Consider the following 21,928-nt stretch of genomic DNA (forward strand, 5'->3'; position numbering starts at 1 on the left):
GGTGACGGGCGGGGAGAGCAGGAGGAAGAGCTCGACTTGGACCCGCCACCCGCAAATTAGGGTTGAAAGGTCTGCACGAACCCCACTGACCAGCTGGTATACACGTGTTTCCCGCGGGGTATCGTGCCAGCCCGCACATCACTATTTCTAAACTACTGAAAGTGGTACTTATTTCCCTGAGGAAGTAGTAAATTAGGGTTACCTTAAAGGAGAAATAAAGCTTACGTAAATAAAGAAGTAGCTAGGAATGTTGTACATTATGTTTTGGGATTCGGTACCAGCCCAAGGCAACCCCAGCCCTTTAGCAGTAAAGATTTGTACCTCCAAAGATGCCCCAGTAGCTCTCCATCTTCTTTTCTGCTAATTCATTGCACACGCTCTGTGCTGCTGTCAGTTACTGAGGTTAGGGACCGACTCAAAATATACAGTACACATAGAATATAAATGTCATAATAAAAGAGTGATTAGTAAATAATAGAGACAATTACTATGTCAGCCCTGTAACATCAGCTTATATTTCAGGCCAACCTGAAACACTAAGGAGTGTTTGTACAGTAGCTATCAATCATCTGTCCATTAAGAGGGATCTCAGGGATTAGGCATAAGGTATTAAAAGAGAACTAAATCCTAAAAATGAATGCTTAAAAATGGTATCTTTTACATAGGGAACTTATTGACATAAGGAACTTATTGTACTAACCTAAAGTTTCAGCATTTCAATAGCAGCAATCTTTGGGGGTATAGATCTTCCCTGCTAAAGGTCTGTGGTTGACTTGGGCTGGTATAAAAGCCCAACACAGAGGGGCACATTTACTTAGCTTGAGTGAAGGATTAGAATGAAAAAAACGTTGAATTCCGAAGTTTTTTTGGCTACTTCGACCATCGAATTGGCTACTTCGACCTTCGACTACGACTTTGAATCGAACGTTTCAAACTAAAAATCGTTCGACTATTCGACCATTCGATAGTCGAAGTACTGTCTCTTTAAAAAAACTTTGACTACCTACTTCGCCACCTAAAACCTACCACGCACCAATGTTAGCCTTTGGGGACCTTCCCCATAAGCATTCCTAGCAACTTCTGATCGAAGGAAAATCGTTCGATCGATGGATTAAAATCCTTCGAATCGTTCGATTAGAAGGATTTAATCGTTCAATCAAACAATTTTTCCTTTGGTCGTTCTATCAAACTAAATGCGGTAAATCCTTCGACTTCAATATTCGAAGTCGAAGGATTTTACTTCGATGGTCGAATATCGAGGGTTAATTAACCCTCGATATTCGACCCTTAGTAAATGTGCCCCATAATGTACTACATTTCGAGCTTACTTCTTTAGTTAGGCTTTAGTTCTCATTTAAGAGAATAGAACATCTAAATGGTACATGGATCCAAGTAAGAGACTGTTAGCTTAAGGTCAGTGTTAGTCAATGAATAAATTAAACTTTTTTCCCAAAATCACTGTAAAGCTCAAGTTTATTTCCCTTATTTCCTCATAAATATATTTAACATTATGTTTAACATTATGGCAACCACAATCAATGGCTCCCACTTTCTTTTCAAATATGGACAATTTCTGTTCTATTTTAGAACTCATATTATGCCTTTAGCAAGGAATCTTTGTGGAAAAACTGTCAGTCTCCAATTACATGCTATGTTGCCTGGCTCAGGAAATTAACTTTGTTCAAGTCAATATCCACAGAAGGTTACTCAGCAGCAGAAGACCTTTTCAAATGATTCCCTACCAGTTATAACCATCTGGAACATCTTTTGTTGGCATCATTTCAGCATAAATCTATGAATGTTATGTTGGTGTAAAGATGGACTAATACCATTGCTCATCAAAGTGACATTCTATACAATATCTGCATAAAAAACTATTTTCTAGTAAACAACAGTATTATTTTTAGCATAAAATGTTCTCTTATACATTATGATTTTGTTTTTCTGTAGCTACTTTTACATCAAGCATACAAAACGGGGGGTTGGTCCTATGCAGGTTTTTGAATTTAACACTACACTGGGATGGCCTTGTGTAGAGCTGCAAACACTCTTCAGATTGGCAGGGCCAAATGACCATACCGGTTTTATTCTCCTCAATTCATCCAATGCTTTTTGATACTGTTGACCATTCTATTATGTTGCAAATTATTTGGGTATCCATAATCAAGTTGCACCTGCAAGGGCCTTGGGGTTCTGTACTGAACCCTCTGTTGTTCTCCCTGTACACACTCTCTCTCTCTTTCTCTCTCTGTAGAATATCACTTATTTGCAGATGACATTCAAATATATTTAGACACTCCTTCTTTAACCCGTGACATTCAGACCCAGATCTCTAATGCCTCCTTGATATATCCTCCTGGATATCTCCTCCTGAACCTAGCATACACAGAGCTAGTTGTCTTCACACCTAAACCATAGCCCTTTGCCTCTTGTTTACAAAACTGAAGGTTTGACCATTAAGACTGTTGATTCCGCATGCTTCTGGGGGTTATTGTTGGCCAGTCCCTACCCTTCTCCAATCATATTAATGCCACTGCCTAAATACTTACATTCATTCATGCAATGCATTTTTCCTTTTAATGATTTGCATGTGCATACATTTTCAAATATGTTTACGTACTTATGATTAACGCCCTATCTCTTGTCCTACTTTTCATTGACTGATAATTGATGATTGAATTGATGGAGAACTTAAAAAAAGGAAGCTTGTGTCTGGTTGCTTCCCCTGACATCCCTGATGGTCGTTACAATATCATGAATATGAGAAAAGGAAACTGTCATAAAGGTGTAATCTTTATTTTTTATCTAAAAAAATGTTCCATTTTTTTATTGCCATTTATTAATGCCTACCATACTGCACACTGGTTAGGAAAAGAGGGTGATCAAGGGCATGATGCTACAAATTGTAAAGCAGTTTTGTAGTGTTCATAAATACAGTCACTTTAATTAATTTGAGGTAGGAAAATGAGAGTTTCTAAATCATTGTTATTGTTTACATATACAGTGTCAGCAAGTTAGGCAGCACATTACATTAAATATTTTTTGGTTACAGCATTAAATATGAAAAACAGGTTTGCCAAATTCTCTGGAAAAAAATGTCTTTCTCTCTTTGTTATCTCTCTTCCCTATTAATAAAATTGGCATCAATAGTTATATTTTCTGGCTAGAACAGTTAAATGCCAGCCAGAAGGCAACCCTGATGCCAAAATTAAAAGCAGCACAGAATCTATATGTATTTATATAACAATTCATATCCTATCCACCTACATACAAGATTTACATTCCTTCTGTTTATTGCTGGCTTTTATTCACAGAGAATCTTTTTCTCTTTGTTTGATTTTTTTTTCTTGCATTCTCACTTGTAATTTCAAAATATTATCATTTGACACTTTTTTCTTTTAGTCTTTTGTGTCACTAGTTGAGAACCCTTCTGTGATTGTTCCCATAACTACTATAACCTTGACAACACGTTTACTTCATATTTTATATTAGTTTCTGTTTTTTTTGTCACCATGGTTACTATTCCTGCTATATTTTACATGTACATGAATCTTTATTCATGCTAACTATATTTATTGACTGGCTAATGTTATCGTTTATGCTATTAAATGCACTGAAGACACCATTGTGCATGTCTCATGATTAGGGATGGGCGAATTTGACCCGTTTCTTTTTGCCAAAAATTTGCCACCGGTGAAACGTTGCCGACGCCCATTGAAGTCTATGGGTGTCCAAAATTTTTTCACGCGTGTCTTTTTATTTTGACGCACAACACCATTCAAGTCTATGGGCGTCATTTTTTTGTCTAAACAAGGCCCATCCCTACTCATGATGGTTACTTTATGGGGCAAATTTACTAAAGGGTGAAGTGACAAACGCAGGTGACAATTCACTGGGTATATAGCCAATTTACTAACTGGCGCAGGCGCCAAGTCACTAGCGACAGAGATAGGCGCTAGCGCTCTTTCGCACTCTATCGCCAGACAACAATTCGCTCTGGCGAATGGACATTACTCCGCAAATTCACTGAAATGTGGATTTTACTGAACGCTACCTCTATGTACCTACCTACCTTTCGCCAGACTTGCCTTCGCCAGCTCAGACCAGACGAAGTGCACTGGAGTGCATAGATCTTCCTCAATCTTCTGTTACTTACATCATATTCTTTAGTGAAAAAAGCATCAAAGTTCAAAAAATGCAGTGTTTTTTCCTATTTTTTTTGCCCCATACATTTTCTGACATATGTTAGATATTAAGATTCCCTTAATATAGCCTTAATTAACAGTTGAAATATAATGTACTTGCTGCAACATATAACATAAAAACTTTGCGCTAGGCAGAAATAAATGCTAGCGCATCTTCACTTTGAATTGTTTGCATTGACGAATTAATGCTAGCGAAAAGTCGCCAGCATTCTGCGCCCATGACGCATTTTAGTGAATTAGCGTTGTCTGAGCGAATTTTCACCTGGCGAAGTGTAGCCAGGACACTGGCGACTTTTTGGCAGTTAAAGAATCTTCCCTTATGTATTGCAAATGTAAAAATAACCTAATTTGGTGAAATTAATTTGAAATTAATTTGGAACTCATTGTATAGATTGGCTGAGATTATGTTAATACATTATAATTACCAAATCAATTACTACACATATTAAATACCTACAGTATTTTGGTTAGTTTTATGGTATCCCTTGGTACAGGATATTTTAGGGATTTAGTTTATCTTCTATAATTTCTTTGGCTAATATTTATTTTTGTATTATTTTATTTCTGCATAATTGCAGCTAGTTTAAAGTGGGATAGGAAGAAAAAAATGCCTGCACAATGGAGCAGGTATATGCAGATGGAGCAGGTATAATACATAATTATTATATCACAGAGTAACATTTTGGGGATACATCCCTTTGACACTGTGTTCCTGCTACTAAAGAGAGAGGTAATCATATACTGTAAGACATTTTAACAGGGGTGGGCTGCTTTTAACAGGGATGAAGTGCACCTCAATGGTGATGTTGCAGCTGTTTTTGGGGGAGAGGATTGCTAGAAGGTTTGAGTAGATTTTAAACAAGATTTGGGGGGAAAGGAACATTGAAAAATACTGTTGAGGAAAAAAATTGCACTGGACAGTGGTGGTGGATGGACTTATCACATATTATGGGGGGTGGAGAATATGTAAACAAAGTACATACTGGTTTAGCTCAGTTAAATGCTGATAAAATGTGTAAGCCTAAGTTAAGGGGTTTTACTTCCAAACACTTTTTCCAGTTCTGTTAGTTTCAGAAAGTACACCAAAAATTAAGACGTTTATTAATTGCTTTGTATTTTTTTTTTTCATTTTTGGCTGTTTTCCTAATATTGAAGATTAATGTTTAATTGTTCACCTTCTGGGGGGGGGTCATTAACCCTTTGCCTGCCAAGCCTGTATGGCATACGTGCTGGCAGGCAAATGCTCAGGCTGTCAAGAATGTACTATGTACGTTCTTTAGCAGCCGAGCTGTTTTCTCTGCGTCAGCATCTTTTGCCGCCTCCACATAGAGTGGGGAGGTATAAAAACCCCCTGGGCAACGAGGCTGGGGGGCTGTCACATCGGATCTGCAACGTGATTGTCACAGATCTGACTTCCAAGTAGCAGACGCAAGAGCATGCCGTGTCTGCTACTTGTCTTACCTCCTCCTCCCTGCAGAGCCGCACACGCACTTCCTGCTGCGCAACAACTCTGCACGATGGATCTCCAGGAATTGCAGCGATCCTCCTACTCCAAAAACGGTAAGTGCATGTTTTTTTTACACACTTACATATACTTACAGTACATTTATACACTTACACACACATTTTAGTAAAGATTGGTATTTTTTTATTTTTTATTATGTACACTTTTTTCATTTTACACACTTAGGGGGATATTTATCAAGGGTCGAATTTTGAATCAAACAGGTCCGTATTTGAATCATATGAATCGAAGGAATAGCGCATTAGATCGAATTTGATTCAAAGTTTTTTCTAAAAGAAACTTTGACATTTTTAAAGTCCACCAATTGGCTAAAACAGCAATTCTGCATGTTTTAGATGGTGAATGGTCGAAGTCGAATTTTTAAAGACACAGTACATGATAAATTCCAGCCAAAGGGTTAATCGCTTTGATCCTGCAGCACTAAGCTATAGGCTCTTAGCACTCCAGTAAGAAAATATGCGCATGTGCGCAATCTTGTGGGAGGGAGGGGGGCGCCGGAGGATGCTTGCCTCTGGGCTCCCTCTGGGGAGCTTTAAAATATTTTTCTCCTATAGGACATGTATATGTATACATATATTATGGTGTTAGAAATATGGAGTACACTTGTTCAGTCTGCTGTGTCCCAGTGTTTTTCTCCAGATTTCTGGAGCCCAGAGGCAAGCATCCTCCGGCGCCCCCCTCCCTCCCACAAGATTGCGCGCATGCGCATATTTTCTTACTGGAGTGCTAAGAGCCTATAGCTTAGTGCTGCAGGATCAAAGCGATTACCCCTTTGGCTGGGCGGCATGCTGCCCCTTAATTTTTGCCACCCTAGGCCCGGGCCTTTGTGGCCTCGCTGCAAATTCGGGCCTGGATATGTCCTTGTTCTGACTATGTTGAGCTATACAGTTTTTTTTGAAGGAGGTTTAGAAGAAATTGTTTTTCTCAAGAATATTGTTGATGCCACATAAAGTATTTTTGGCAGATTTAGCCATATTTCATAATACGGGTAGTGATGGGCGAATCTGTCGCGTTTTGCTTCGCCGAATAATTCGGGCAAATTTTTATCATCTGGACAGGAGCAATGGGGATTGCTGCATGGGAAACTATTGTATCTCCTGTGCATCCCCAGTGTTTCAGAACCAATATGGGTGTGGTTGGGCAGCATGCCGCCCCCTAAAATCCTCCAGCCCTAGGCCCGGGCCTTGGTGGCCTTTCCACAGATCCGAGCCTGATCAAGTGGCTTTATTGTAGTTAAGAAGGGAAACCTATTTATTCTGTTTAAATAAATCTACCTTTATGTGAAGTAAAATTCTTATTAGCCTTGTCACAGGCCTAAACAAATACACATTTGCTCCAAAATACCAAAATAAATAGGAATCAAGTGGCTTTATTGTAGAAGGGAAACCTATTTATTCAGTTTAAATAAATCTACCTTTATGTGAAGTAAAATTCTTATTAGCCTTGTCACAGGCCTAAACAAATACACATTTGCTCCAAAATACCAAAATAAATAGGAATCAAGTGGCTTTATTGTAGAAGGGAAACCTATTTATTCCGTTTAAATAAATCTACCTTTATGTGAAGTAAAATTCTTATTAGCCTTGTCACAGGCCTAAACAAATACACATTTGCTCCAAAATACCAAAATAATAGGAATCAAGTGGCTTTATTGTAGTTAAGAAGGGAAACCCATGTATTCCATTTAAATAAATCTATTATAATCTGTTTAAATAATCTCCATTTGACAGCTCATTTACTTGTTATCTAACTTGTCTGCAATTATGTCAGTCAGTCAAAGTCAACTGCTCCAATCCTAATTACAGTATTCACTTAAATACATTTTTGCTGTAAAATAGCAAATCATTATAAGATGTTTTCTTTTTAAATAACTCTACCTTCAACCTCCACGCGCAGCTCTTCCACAAATGCGCTGTGGCGTCTTTTGAGATCACTCCAGATCCTCTGGAGCTCCCTTAGGCTTAAGCGCAAGCGGAACGCCCTCCGCAGCCTGCGCCTCAGCCTCTCCATTATGCTCCGCCAGAGCGCCTGGATGCCTCTCACACCAGGAGGGATATTGTCGTATCCCTCCTGGTGCAGGTACCTGACAAAGTACCGTAGCTGATCTCTATTCATCATGCCAGGTCCTGCCATTTTCAAAATGCACTCCTACAACTGTAAGCACGGGCGGGGCTATTTATAGTGGCGACGCCCGTTTTTGACGCGCGCACGCATGCGCATGCGCAAATACAGTTTTGCTCTGACATGGGCTGAATCTCGTCACGCGGCGCCGAATCTCGTCGCGCCGTCGCCGAAATTGTTAAATTGACTACTGTAACACTCAAATACATTGATTTTTTTAAATAAATTATATTAAGTCACACTATATTTGGTAATTAGGCACTATTAGAAGTAACATTATTCCCCTAGCAATCATGCATTGATTTAAATAAGAGACTGGAATATGAATAGGAGAGGCCTAAATGGAAAAAAGTAGCAATGACTAACAATACATTTGTAGCCTGACATAGTATTTGCTTTTTAGTTGGGGTCAACTCATTCACCCACATTTAAAAGCTGCAAAGAGTTAGAACTTAGAAGAAAAAGGCAAATAATTAAAACCAAATTAAAAGTTGCTTAGAATTTGCCATACTATTGCATACTAAAAGTTACCTTAAAGGTGAACCACCCCTTTAAGGGCTTTGCACTGGATCTATGAATACGTTGTGTAAAGTGTTTGGAAACAAAGGATGGCGTGTGTTCTCTTTGAAGGTTATGGACAGCAAACTGGGACAAGACTGCTTGTGAAGTTGAAAGTTGCAAAATAGCAGATGCAGCTGAAAGTGGGATTTAAGATGGACATCATCTAGGAATGAAATTCCTCTTTCCATTAAGCAAACTGTGTTGTCTCATTTATTTAACTCAAGGACAAAAGCATTCATAGAGGACAAATTCCATCTAAATTATTGCTTACAGCATGAATTTAAGTAGAGTTTATGGCTATGTTTGCGTCACCCAGGGTTGCCAGGTTGGTTGGTTTCCAGTCAAATTTACTGGGCTGATGGTTGGGGCCTGTTTGGGCCTATTTTGACTCCCAGACCAGACATGGCTTTGGGGCTACCATTAAAACATTTCCCTTACTTTTAAGCTTTGTACACAGTGATAAATGTATATATGCCATGTTTTGCTTTGAAATCAATGGGAAGAGCAATTCGGAATTTCGCACCTATGTTTCACTCAGTTACTGCTACACACACATGCCCTCCCTGTATACATTTTTAGAGCACTCCTATCATTTCAAATGAAAGAATAATGACTGAGGCACAGGACTTTTGGCCGCAGTCGTTTCAGGGGTAATAATAGTGTGAATACATTTGACAACCAAGCAGCAAGCATTGTTGTAATCAATTGTATTAGAGCCAGAAGAATTAAATGAGGCAGGCCTCAACCCGAAGAAATTAGCCCACTAAGCAGCAAAAATAGAAGCAACATAATTAGAAGCCATGCTAGGCCTCAACCTCCAGAAGAAATTAGCCAATTAAGCGGCAAAATTATAAGCAACCTATTTAGAAACCATGTTATGCCTCAACCCAAAGAAATTAGCCAACAATGTGGCAGTATTCGAAGAAACATATTTAGAGGCCATTTTAGGCCTCAACCCAAAGAAATTAGCCAACAATGTGGCAGTGTTCGAAGAAACATTTTTAGAAGCCATGTTAGGCCTCAACCACCAGAAGAAATTAGCCAACTTAGCGGCAAAATTATAAGCAACCTATTTAGAAACCATGTTAGGCCTCAACCCAAAGAAATTAGCCAACAATGTGGCAGTGTTCAAAGAAACATTTTTAGAAGCCATGTTAGGCCTCAACCCAAAGAAATTAGCCAACAGTGTGGCAGTGTTCGAAGAAACATTTTTAGAAGCCATTTTAGGCCTCAACCCAAAGAAATTAGCCAACAATGTGGCAGTGTTCGAAGAAACATTTTTAGAAACCATGTTAGGCCTCAACCCAAAGAAATTAGCCAACAATGTGGCAGTGTTCGAAGAAACATTTTTAGAAGCCATGTTAGGCCTCAACCCAAAGAAATTAGCCAACAATGTGGCAGTGTTCGAAGAAACATTTTTAGAAACCATTTTAGGCCTCAACCCAAAGAAATTAGCCAACAATGTGGCAGTGTTCGAAGAAACATTTTTAGAAGCCATGTTAGGCCTCAACCACCAGAAAAAATTAGCCAACTTAGCGGGAGAATTATAAGCAACCTATTTAGAAACCATGTTAGGCCTCAACCACCAGAAGAAATTAGCCAACAATGTGGCAGTGTTCAAAGAAACATTTTTAGAAGCCATGTTAGGCCTCAACCCAAAGAAATTAGCCAACAGTGTGGCAGTGTTCGAAGAAACATTTTTAGAAACCATGTTATGCCTCAACCCAAAGAAATTAGCCAACAATGTGGCAGTGTTCGAAGAAACATTTTTAGAAGCCATGTTAGGCCTCAACCCAAAGAAATTAGCCAACAATGTGGCAATGTTCGAAGAAACATTTTTAGAAACCATGTTAGGCCTCAACCCAACGAAATTAGCCAACAATGTGGCAGTGTTCGAAGAAACATTTTTAGAAACCATGATAGGCCTCAACCCAAAGAAATTAGCCAACAATGTGGCAGTGTTCGAAGAAACATTTTTAGAAGCCATGTAAGGCCTCAACCACCAGAAGAAATTAGCCAACAATGTGGCAGTATTCGAAGAAACATTTTTAGAGGCCATGTTAGGCCTCAACCCAAAGAAATTAGCCAACAATGGGGCAGTGTTCGAAGAAACATTTTTAGAAGCCATGTTAGGCCTCAACCACCAGAAGAAATTAGCCAACAATGTGGCAGTATTCGAAGAAACATTTTTAGAGGCCATGTTAGGCCTCAACCCAAAGAAATTTGCCAACAATGGGGCAGTGTTCGAAGAAACATTTTTAGAAGCCATGTTAGGCCTCAACCCAAAGAAATTAGCCAACAATGTGGCAGTGTTCGAAGAAACATATTTAGAAACCATGTTAGGCCTCAACCACCAGAAGAAATTAGCCAACAATGTGGCAGTGTTCGAAGAAACATTTTTAGAAGCTATGTTAGGCCTCAACCCAAAGAAATTAGCCAACAATGTGGCAGTATCCGAAGAAACATTTTTAGAGGCCATGTTAGGCCTCAACCACCAGAAGAAATTAGCCAACTTAGCGGCAAAATTATAAGCAACCTATTTAGAAACCATGTTAGGCCTCAACTACAAAATAAAATTGCCGACAATGCAGCAGTAGTGTCAGCAACAGCAGTAGGAGCCTTGATAGACACCCACCAGACTTTTGCCAAATAATGAGGCATTAGTAGCATCAGCAGCGGCAGCAACAGTCATGTTGTAACTTTAAATGGACTCTATATTAGAGCCAGAAGAAATAAATGAGGCAGGCCTCAAACAGAAGACTTTTGCCAAATAATGAGGCATTAGTAGCAACAGCTAGCAACAGCAGCGGCAGCAACAGTCATGTTGTAACTTTAAATCAACTCTATATTAGAGCCAGAAGAATTAAATGAGGCAGGCCCCAAACAGAAGACTTTTGCCAAATAACGAGGCATTAGTAGCAACAGCAGCGGCAGTCATGTTGTAATCAACTCTATATTAGAGCCAGAAGAATTAAATGAGGCAGGCCCCAAACAGAAGACTTTTGCCAAATAATGAGGCATTAGTAGCAACAGCAGCGGCAGTCATGTTGTAACTTTTAATCAACTCTATATTAGAGCCAGAAGAATTAAATGAGGCAGGCCTCAAACAGAGAAGACTTTGGCCAAATAATGAGGCATTAGTAGCAACAGCAGCGGCAGCAACAGTCATGTTGTAACTTTAAATCAACTCTATATTAGAGCCAGAAGAATTAAATGAGGCAGGCCTCAAACAGAGAAGACTTTGGCCAAATAATGAGGCATTAGTAGCAACAGCAGCGGCAGCAACAGTTATGTTGTAACTTTAAATCAACTCTATATTAGAGCCAGAAGAATTAAATGAGGCAGGCCTCAAACAGAAGACTTTTGCCAAATAATGAGGCATTAGTAGCAACAGCAGCGGCAGTCATGTTGTAACTTTTAATCAACTCTATATTAGAGCCAGAAGAATTAAATGAGGCAGGCCTCAAACAAAGAAGACTTTGGCCAAATAATGAGGCATTAGTAGCAACAGCAGCGGCAGCAACAGTCATGTTGGAACTTTTAATCAACTCTATATTAGAGCCAGAAGAATTAAATGAGGCAGGCCTCAAACAGAAGACATTAGCCGCAAAATTGTAAGAAAAATATTTAGAAGCCATGTTAGGCCTCAACCAGAAGAAATTAGCCAACTTAGCGGCAAAATTATAAGCAACATATTTAGAAGCCATGTTAGGCCTCAACCAGAAGAAATAAGCCAACAATGTGGCAGTATTCGAGGAAACATTTTTAGAAGCCATGTTAGGCCTCAACCAGAAGAAATTAGCCAACTTAGCGGCAAAATTATAAGCAACATATTTAGAAGCCATGTTAGGCCTCAACCAGAAGAAATTAGCCAACAATGTGGCAGTATTTGAAGAAACATATTTAGAGGCCATGTTAGGCCTCAACTACTAAAAAAATTTGCAGACAATGCAGCAGTAGTATCTACGATAGCAGTAGGAGCTTTGATAGGCCCCCACCATAAAAAAATTTGCCGACAATGCAGCACAGCAGCAGTACTACTAGGGCTAGTAGCAGGCTACAGCAGCAGCAGCAGCAAGGGCAGCAGGTGCAGACAGATGGGGAATGGGCAATACTACTGAGGAGGAGAGTATGGGCAGCAATGGAGAGAGGAGGCTAAATCTGTGGAGGAGAAGGAGGAGAGGAGGCTAGTCTCTGCTGTCTGCAATGGGCACTTGGATATCCCCGCTTATCCATTCCTCATTCATTTTAATAAATGTCAGCTTATCCACGCTGCCAGTGGATAGCCGTGTCCGCTTCTCAGTGACCACCCCACCTGCGGCACTGAAGACACGCTCTGACAGGACACTGGCAGGGGGGCAAGCCAGCACCTCCAGAGCGTACTGTGCCAGTTCTGGCCACTGGTCGAGCCTCGAGACCCAATAATGCATGGGGTCATCATCAGGACGAATGGCATCCTGCATGCTGACTGACCCCATGTAGTCAGCCACCATATGCTCCACCCGCTGCTGGTGGTGGCTTTGGGTGCTGACTGGGCCTGCTGCTGGCCGTTGAGGCTCGAAAAAGCTCTTCCACACACCCATGAGATCTCCGCCCTTGCTGCTGCTGCTGCTGCTAGGCCCCCGTCTCTGCTGGGTGTGTGGAGTAGTGGAGGCCTGAGAAGTGTCAGACTGGGGGAAGGCCTCCACTAATTTTGAGCACAGAGCCTTCCTCAATTGACCCATCCTCCTCTCTCTCTGGCTGGGTACAAGGAACTCCCCCACCTTTCCCTTGTACCGTGGGTCAAGCAAAGTAGCCACCCAATAATCCTTCCGGTCTTTGATAGAACAGACCCGGGGATTGCTTCGGAGGCAAGTCTGCATATGGGCAGCCATGTAAAAGAGGTGCCCCCGACCAACCTCTTCTTGACTGCCCTCCAGATGCAGCAGGTCATCTGGCTCGACCTGCCCCTGCTCTGTACCCTCCCAGCCGCGGACAATAGCTGGGGTGGTTGGGTGGCATGTGCCCTGCTCCCCATGCTGCGCAGGCACCCAGTCCTCCTCTCCCTCATCCTCCTCATCAGGCACCATTTCCTCCTCAGCCCCCTCTGCCTGCCTACGGGGCCTACTCTCCTCCTCCTCCTCCTCAGGCACGTCACCCTCCTCTAGCAGCCCATCCAACGTGTGCTTGAGGAGGAACACCAGGGGTATCACATCACTAAGACACGCATTGTCCCTGCTAACAAAGCGTGTCGCCTGCTCAAAGGGGGCAAGTACTTGGCAGAGCTGCCTCATTTGCTGCCACTGCTCTGCACTAAAGTACCCCAAATCCGCCCCCTGAGTACCCCTGGCACTGTGCTCCAGCAGGTAATTGCTGACCGCCCAGCGCTGCTCTACGAGGCGCTCCACCATGTGCAGGGTGGAATTCCAGCGCGTCGGCAGGTCACAGATGAGCCGGTGGGGTGGCAGACTATGCTGCCGCTGCATCCGTGCCAAAGACGCGCTGGCGGTGGGGGACCTGCGAAAATGGGCACATACCCTACGTACCTTCTCCAGCATGTCACCCAACCCTTGGTAGCTCTTGAGGAAGCGCTGCACCACAAGGTTGAGGACATGTGCAAAGCAAGGCACGTGGGTGGATGGCGGCCAGCAGGTTGCGACTGTTGTCGCAAACAATGTTACCTGCTTGGAGCTGGCGGGGAGTGAACCACCACTGCACCTGAGTCTGGAAGGCAGCCATGAGCTCAGGTGCAGTATGACTCCTCTGCCCAGGGAGAGGAGTTGCAGCACATCCTGACATCGCCTGTGCTGCACTGAAGTGTAGCTGCGGGGACGCTTCAGGGGTGGCTCATCCATAGTGGAGGAGGAGGAGGTGGACATGTGGGGTTTGCCATGTACCCCACGGGGAGGCACCTGTAGCCTGAGGGGAGCGCCCCGGCTTGCACCCTCCCCAGCACTCATGAGGGTGACCCAGTGCGCAGTGTAGGTTATGTACCTCCCCTGCCCATGCCTGCTGGTCCACGTGTCAGTGGTGCAGTGCACCCTGCCGCCAACAGCATGATCCAGCGACAGGGACACATTCTCCACCACCTGCTGGTGGAGGGCAGGGACGGCCTTCCTGGCAAAATAATGGCGGCTGGGGATCCGCCAGTTAGGGGCAGTGCAAGCCATCAGCTGTCGGAAGGGGGCTGCTTCGACTAGCTGATAGGGCAGCAGCTGCACTGCCAGAAGCTTTGCCAGGCAGCCATTAAGCCTCTGCACTTGGGGGTGGCTGGGGGAGAGAGGCGTCTTGCGGGTGAGGAACTGGGGGAGGGAAACCTGGCGGGACAGGGGCCGCATTGAGGAGGAGGAGGCTGCAGAAGAGGCTGAGCTACACAGTGGCTGCCTCCGACTGTGAGCCCCAGAATCCTCTTCCCTTGCTGCAGGGTTTGGGGAGCTAGCACCTCTTCCCTGAGGAATGGGAGAAGGTGGACAGGAAGCACCGCTGCCCCCCGGTGCCCTGCCACTTTGGTGCTGCTCCCACGTCATCCTGTGATGACGTTTCATATGGGAACTTAAAGCTGATGTTCCCATATGTGACCCTGCCTGCCCCCTTCGAACCTTCTGCCGGCAGAGCTGGCACACTGCTACTGCCTGGTCCTCTGCCTGGCACGTGAAAAAAGCCCACACTGCTGAAGTGCGGGCCACTGCCTTGCCTGCTGTGGAGGGTTGGGAATGGTCCCCACCCGTACGCCCATAGGCTTTGGACCTAGGCGCAGTGCTGCCCTGTTGCCTGCCCCCCCTAGCAGTGGTCGGTGGAGCCGGCTCTTCATCCTCATCAACAACAAACAGTTCCCCCCCTGAACTGCTGCTGTTATCCTCTGGAGCCGGCTCCCAGGGTCTGTCCCTGTCATCATCCTCCCCCAGACCAGACCCTGCCTCATACATGGCATCAATACCGACATCCAGCATGCTGGTGTCTGACCCCACACCAGCAACTTGCTGCCCTGCCATAAGGGGACCCTGCCCAATATCCCCTACTGATGTGGGCTGTGACATGACCTCCACCTCTTCATCAGACATGAATGCCCCCCCATTCCTGCCTGATCATCACAAAGATCCTGGGTGTCTGGGCCCAAGTCCACCTCAGGATCAAATAAGAGGGATGGGGTGTCATCCCACACTGAGCTAGCAGGTGATGCCACCTCCTGCCGCTCACTGGTGCCCGCTGCAGACGAGGTAGCCTGGGTCAGCCAGTCTACCACTGCCTCTGCCTGCTGCGAGCGTATGGGTCGCGAAGCAGTGGCAAAAAAATCTGGCACAGTCCTACGTGTGCCAGTTGCCCCACTGCGACCCAAAGCCACCTGAAACGCAGAAATTCGCCACGAATTTAACTATGGCGAATTTATTCGCCCATCCCTAAATACGGGTATGGGACATATTATCTAGAATGCTGGGGACCTGGGGTTTTCTGGATAATGGATCTTTCTGTAATTTGGATCTTTATACCTTTAGTCTACTAGAAAATCATGTAAATATTAAATGAACTCAATAGGCTGGTTTTGCCCCAAATAAGGATTAATTATATCTTAGTTTGGATCAAGTACAAGGTACTGTTTTATTATTACAGGGAAAAAGGAAATCATTTTTAAAAACTTGAATTATTTGGATAAAATGGAGTCTATGGGAGACTACCTTTCTGTAATTTTTTATTTTATTTTAAATTCTTTATTTTGTTTTATATTTGTACATATAACAATAAAACGAATATATCATCATCAATAAATTCATGATTTCCATATATATTGCAATTTCATATGTTTATACATATATATCCGATATTTGTTATGGGTAAGTATTCTAGCTGGAACACTGGATTGATAATATAACTCTAAATTTGGTAGATTTAATCCTCCTTGTATTTGTGGCCTATAAAGAGTATCTAATGAGATCCTACTAGTAGAGCCTCGACAAATAAATGTTCTAATATAGCTATTTATTTCTCTAAAATACTTCCTTGTCAACACAATCAGGATAGTCTGAAACAGAAAAAGTAATCTTGGTAGGATTATCATCTTTATTACACTAGTTCTTCCTAACCAGGATAATGTTTTACAAGACCAAGAACTAAGCAATTTCTCTATTTATTTTAATAACGGTTTATAGTTCAGCTCATATAATCTACTTAAATCTCTGGGGATGTGTATACCCAAATACCTAGGGGCAGATTTATCAAGGGTCGAATTGAAAATTAGATTTTTTAAATTCAAGTTTATTCTAGGGGCACATTTACTAAGCTCGAGTGAAGAATTTGAAGTAAAAAAACGAGTATTTTTTTGGGTACTTCGACCATCGAATAGGCTACTACGACCTTCGACTTCGATTTGAATGATTCGAAGTAAAAATCGTTCGACTATTCGACCATTCGATAGTCGAAGTACTGTCTCTTTAAAAAAAACTTTGACTACATACTTCGGCAGTTGAAACCTACCGAAGTACAATGTTAGCCTATGGGGACCTTCCCCATCAGTTTTCTAAGCTTTTTTTGATCGAAGAAAAATCCTTCGATCGATCGATTAAAATCCTTAGAATCGAACGATTTTTACTTTGATCGATTACTCGTAGGATTTGCGCAAAATTCTTCAAATTTGATATTAGAATTCGAACGATTTTACTTCGAAGGTCGAATTCGAGGGTTTATTAACCCTCGATATTCGACACTTAGTAAATGTGCCCTCTAATGCTCACACTTAAAGGGGAATGTATCTCTCAATTGCTGGCTTAGAACTACTGGCATTACAATAGGTAATACCTCTGATTTTTCCAGATTAGCTTTATAATTAGAATATTTCCCAAATTCATTCATTTCTTTTATTAAATTTGACAAAGATAAAATTGGATTGGTAATAATAACCAATAAATCATCTGCAAATACAGCAGCCTTGAAATTTACACCACCAATTTTCCATCCTTCAATATGTTCATTCCTCCTGATGGCCACCAATAAATACTCCATACAAATTATATATAAAAGTGGCGACATCAGGCATCCTTGCCTTCTGAAATAACGCCATTCCTTTCCGTAATTTGGAGCTTTCTAAATAATGGGTTTTCCGGATAACAGATACCATACCTGTTCTAGAAGTATTTTCACAATAGTGAGAAAACGTGGGATTCACTTTTGTGAAAATATTTAAGTTAAATTCTGCTTCCTTTGAACAAAGTGTGGGACAGAATGTTTTCTTTTAGAGCACATAAAAATTATAATTTTGAGGATATATTTGGTAAGCTAGAAAGTGACGATTCAGTGGAATCAAGTCATTTTGTGGATATTGAAATGTATGATATGTTTTATAAATTAGAAATGGAGATGAGGGAACTAAGAATGTGGTGGGATAAGCTAACACTGCAAAAATATCTAGACTGTGGAAGAATTTCATGAGGTTTAAGAATACACAAGAATCCTACTTTTGGTTTGGAAGATGAAGATTTCATGAATAGATTGGATGGGATATTAGAAGAATGCAGTAATAATCTGATGAGGTTAATCATTCAGTAACACTCAGTAAATACTAAGCAATCAAATCGTGTTATAGTGATGCAAAAAGACATTGAACCTTTCAAGTGTGTTGAGGAGTTGAGGTGTCTCAACCCACAGAGGCTCAATAAATTGGAGAAAGAAATCATTGAGACCAAGAAAAGAAAAGTTGGCAGAGATAAGGAAGACTATAAAAGAGGTTTACGGGGGAAACAGTATAGATCATACAATAGAAATATGCCATATAATAGGACTAAAAGTCAGCACAAGGAAGCGAGGAAAAAGGAAATACCAAATCATGATATAAGTGTGAAAAGTAATGATTACAAACTCAGGTCAAATAGAAAGCAAGATGGTAGTTCTATAAAGGAAAATAAAAACAATCAATTAGTGCCAAATTTGACAAACAAAATACATTTTTTAAGGAAGAGGACACGGAACACATTGGGCGAGGGGGAAGAATTGGAAACAGAAAATTGAAAATACATGAAGATGGTGGAAAGACAGACAGGAATAGGAAGAAGCGGGAGGGAACAACAGGTGAATCACTGGGAAAAGAATTTATGAAAATAGATAAAAAGGCAAGTAAAAAGAAAAATAAGACAAAAAAATTCAAAATAAAAAACAAAAATAAACAAAAAACTAATTATTTTGGGAAAAGGTGGGAATTTAATTTAAGTAACTGTCAGCTTACAGAGGATCAAGAAAAAGTCCTTCAGAAGGGACTAAACTTTGCTCCAACAAATAAGCCAAACAGTTTTAAGCTTATGATTGATGCTCAGAAATTTATACGAAAATTAACCTTAAAAAAGTATTTCATAAATCACAATGTCGTACTAAAAAATGAAAACAGTTAAAAAGAAATCAACATTCATACCGTCCCAAGAAAAAGGAAAATTGATAGAGACATATGAAAAACGAATTCTAAGATATTTGGAAAATTTAGAGACAAGTAGGAGAAAAAAACAACCTTACAAAGGGAGTAAGATAAGCGTTAAAGGAACTCGCGGAGAATGAAACAATAGTTATTAAACCAGCAGATAAGGGAGGGGGAACTGTAATAATGGATTTAGAGAAATATAAGGTTGAATGTGGTAAACTATTGGGAGAAGAAAATACATACAGAAAATTACAACATAATCCCATGGGAATTTTCCAAAAGAAAAAAATTGTTACGAAAGCCGAAATAGAAAAGGTTATAAGTAAGGTTATAAGTACAACAGAAAAAAACTATATATTGATAGCGTATCCAAAAGTTCCCTTATTATATATCTTGCCAAAAATACACTAAACCCCAATAGTGCCCTGGACTACCAATGATTTCTGGTATCAATTCTCCAAAAAGTAATCTTTCCCACTTTATAGATATAAAACTACAGCCCTATGTTAACACATTACCTTCCTACCCAAAAGATTCATCACAGGTCCTAAAGGGATCCAAGTAGGATTTTGACCACTCTAGATGTCAAGTCACTCTATACTTGTATTGAACACCAACTGGGCATCAAGGCAGTCGAGTACTTTTTAACACAAGATAAAACGCTAGATCAAGGATGTAAAGAATTTATTAGAACTGGGATATAATTTATTCTCAACCATAATTTTTTCTGGTACGAAGACGGGTACTACCTTCAAGTCTCTGGTAATGCCATGGGGACACAGTTTGCATCCAGCTATGCTAATATATTCATGGGTTTCTGGGAAAAGTTTAAATTAGAACCCATGAAACTGGACACAGGCCTGTCACTATGGAATCGGTAAATAGATGATGTCCTCATTGTTTGGAATAAAGGGGAAGTAGAGCTACTCAGGTTCATAGAAAAACGAAATAACAATGATTTCCATTTAGAATTCTCCCTAAATTTTAGCGCAGAGAAAATAGATTTTTTAGACTTACAAATTTATATAGAAGAGGGCCAAATCCACACACGTACCTTTTTTAAAACTGTTGACATTAAGAATTATGTTCTGGCCACAAGCAATCATAACCCTCAATGGATCAAAAACATTCCACAGGTTCAGTTTAGGTAAATAAGGAAAAACTGTAGTAATTGGAAAATTATGATGCACAATCCAATGTAGATGTAAATGTCGAACTATGTAAGGAATGTAGATATGGTGTGAAAACCAAAACCAAAAGTCACACAACTGATGAAATGATTCAAATCCAAGACCTAATAAAATGTGATACAGCTAATGTTCAGGGCTGGACTTAGTGGGCTGTGACCCCCGGCAAGCGGCTTGGCTAGACATATTGTCAATTTCCCAGCTGCCCCAAGTCATGTGACTTGTGCTCTGATAAACTTCAATCACTCTTTACTGCTGTACTGCAAGTTGGAGTGATACCCCCCCTCCCTTTTCCTCCCCATCAGCCAAACAAAAGAACAATGGGAAGGTAACCAGATAGCAGCTCCCTAACACAAGATAACAGCTGCCTGGTAGATCTAAGAACAATACTCAATGGTAAAAACCCATGTCCCACTGAGACACATTCAGTTACATTGAGAAGGAAAACCAGCAGCCTGACAAAAAGCATTTCTCTCCTAAAGTTCAGGCACAAGTCACATGACCAGGGGCAGCTGGGAAATTGACAAAATGTCTAGCCCCATGTCAGATTTCAAAATTGAATATAAAAAAATCCGTTTGCTCTTTTGAGAAATGGATTTCAGTGCAGAATTCTGCTGGAGCAGCACTATTAACTGATTCATTTTGAAAAAAAAATTTTTTCCCATGACATTATCCCTTTAATAAAAGAAAATAGAGTTGTTATATTGCCCTACACATGAGCCCAGTGTATAGTTTATATGCCATATGTTAGGAAATGTAGGGGGGAAGCCGGTTACTCCAATAAAAATTTACGCTCTTTTTCACCCTGAAAAAGGAAAAGACGCTAGCATTTTGTTGGGACTTAGAAAAATGTTCAACTATTTTTTTAGGAAGTCCTATCTATCTAGTCTATTGCACTTCGTCTGGTCTGAGGTGGCGAAGGCAAGTCTGGTGCGAGAGGTAACGTACAGTAAAATCTGCATCTTAATGAATTTGCTTAGTTATGTCCATTTGCCAGAGCGCAAATTACTGCTAGAGTCTATTTCCTTCACTAGTGAATTTTCGCCCACGTTAGTGCAAGAGAGACACAACACCGCTGCGAAGCTGCCCTTATTGATTAATGCGGATTTTAATGCAGATTTTAACCAAGGAAGTGTTGGGACTAGTGACAGAATATCCATACTTGAAACATGCCATTATTCAACCATTGTATCTGAGTATAATAGAACAATAAAACCACTGCGGATTATAGTGTGGGTATCAATTATACCCCATTCTCTCTCATCATCCATAACAAGCACAACGTTTTTCATGTGTTATTTCTCACCATTCACCACAGTAAAAGGCAATTAATTGCGTTAATTGACGTTAAACACTTGTTTGGTGGCAAACTTATTAAGAATACTACACTATATTATTTTTCTGTTTTTTTTCCCCTTAAATATATTTTAGAAGTATAACGTGATTTATTTTGAAACTGCTGTTCTAGAATTTGTTTATATTCTTTGTTTATATTCTTCAGCAAAAAACATGGAAAACCCCTATTCTCACTCTCTGTTCTGTATCACGTAAGAGACAAAGTCATAGTTTGCTGATACTTAAAAATGTCCTTTATGCGATGGTGGATAAAGCATTAAAAAAATGTCATGTAATGTAACAATCCTCTTTTCTTGGTATACTGCTGTGTAAGCAAGCTGCCCATACTGTAGAGATTGATAAGCAGGAGTGCAGATCAGTTGGTATTTCATGAGGGGAAAGACAATGTGACCTGCCTGATTGAATAAAGAAACAGCAATAGGAGCTGACCATGGTATTATAAATTTTATCAAATGTAAATAGCTATGATTAGGTGCATATATTCCTTTTTATTTTTTTTAAAGAACCTCATAAACAAATACATTTATAATGAATGAATATGCTGTTCATTGAGTTTTCAAATCTTCCACTATTATACATTTTATCTACTGTTGGTGCT

The sequence above is a fragment of the Xenopus laevis genome, chromosome 5L (genome assembly GCF_017654675.1).
Source record: "Xenopus laevis strain J_2021 chromosome 5L, Xenopus_laevis_v10.1, whole genome shotgun sequence".
NCBI lineage: Eukaryota > Metazoa > Chordata > Amphibia > Anura > Pipidae > Xenopus > Xenopus laevis.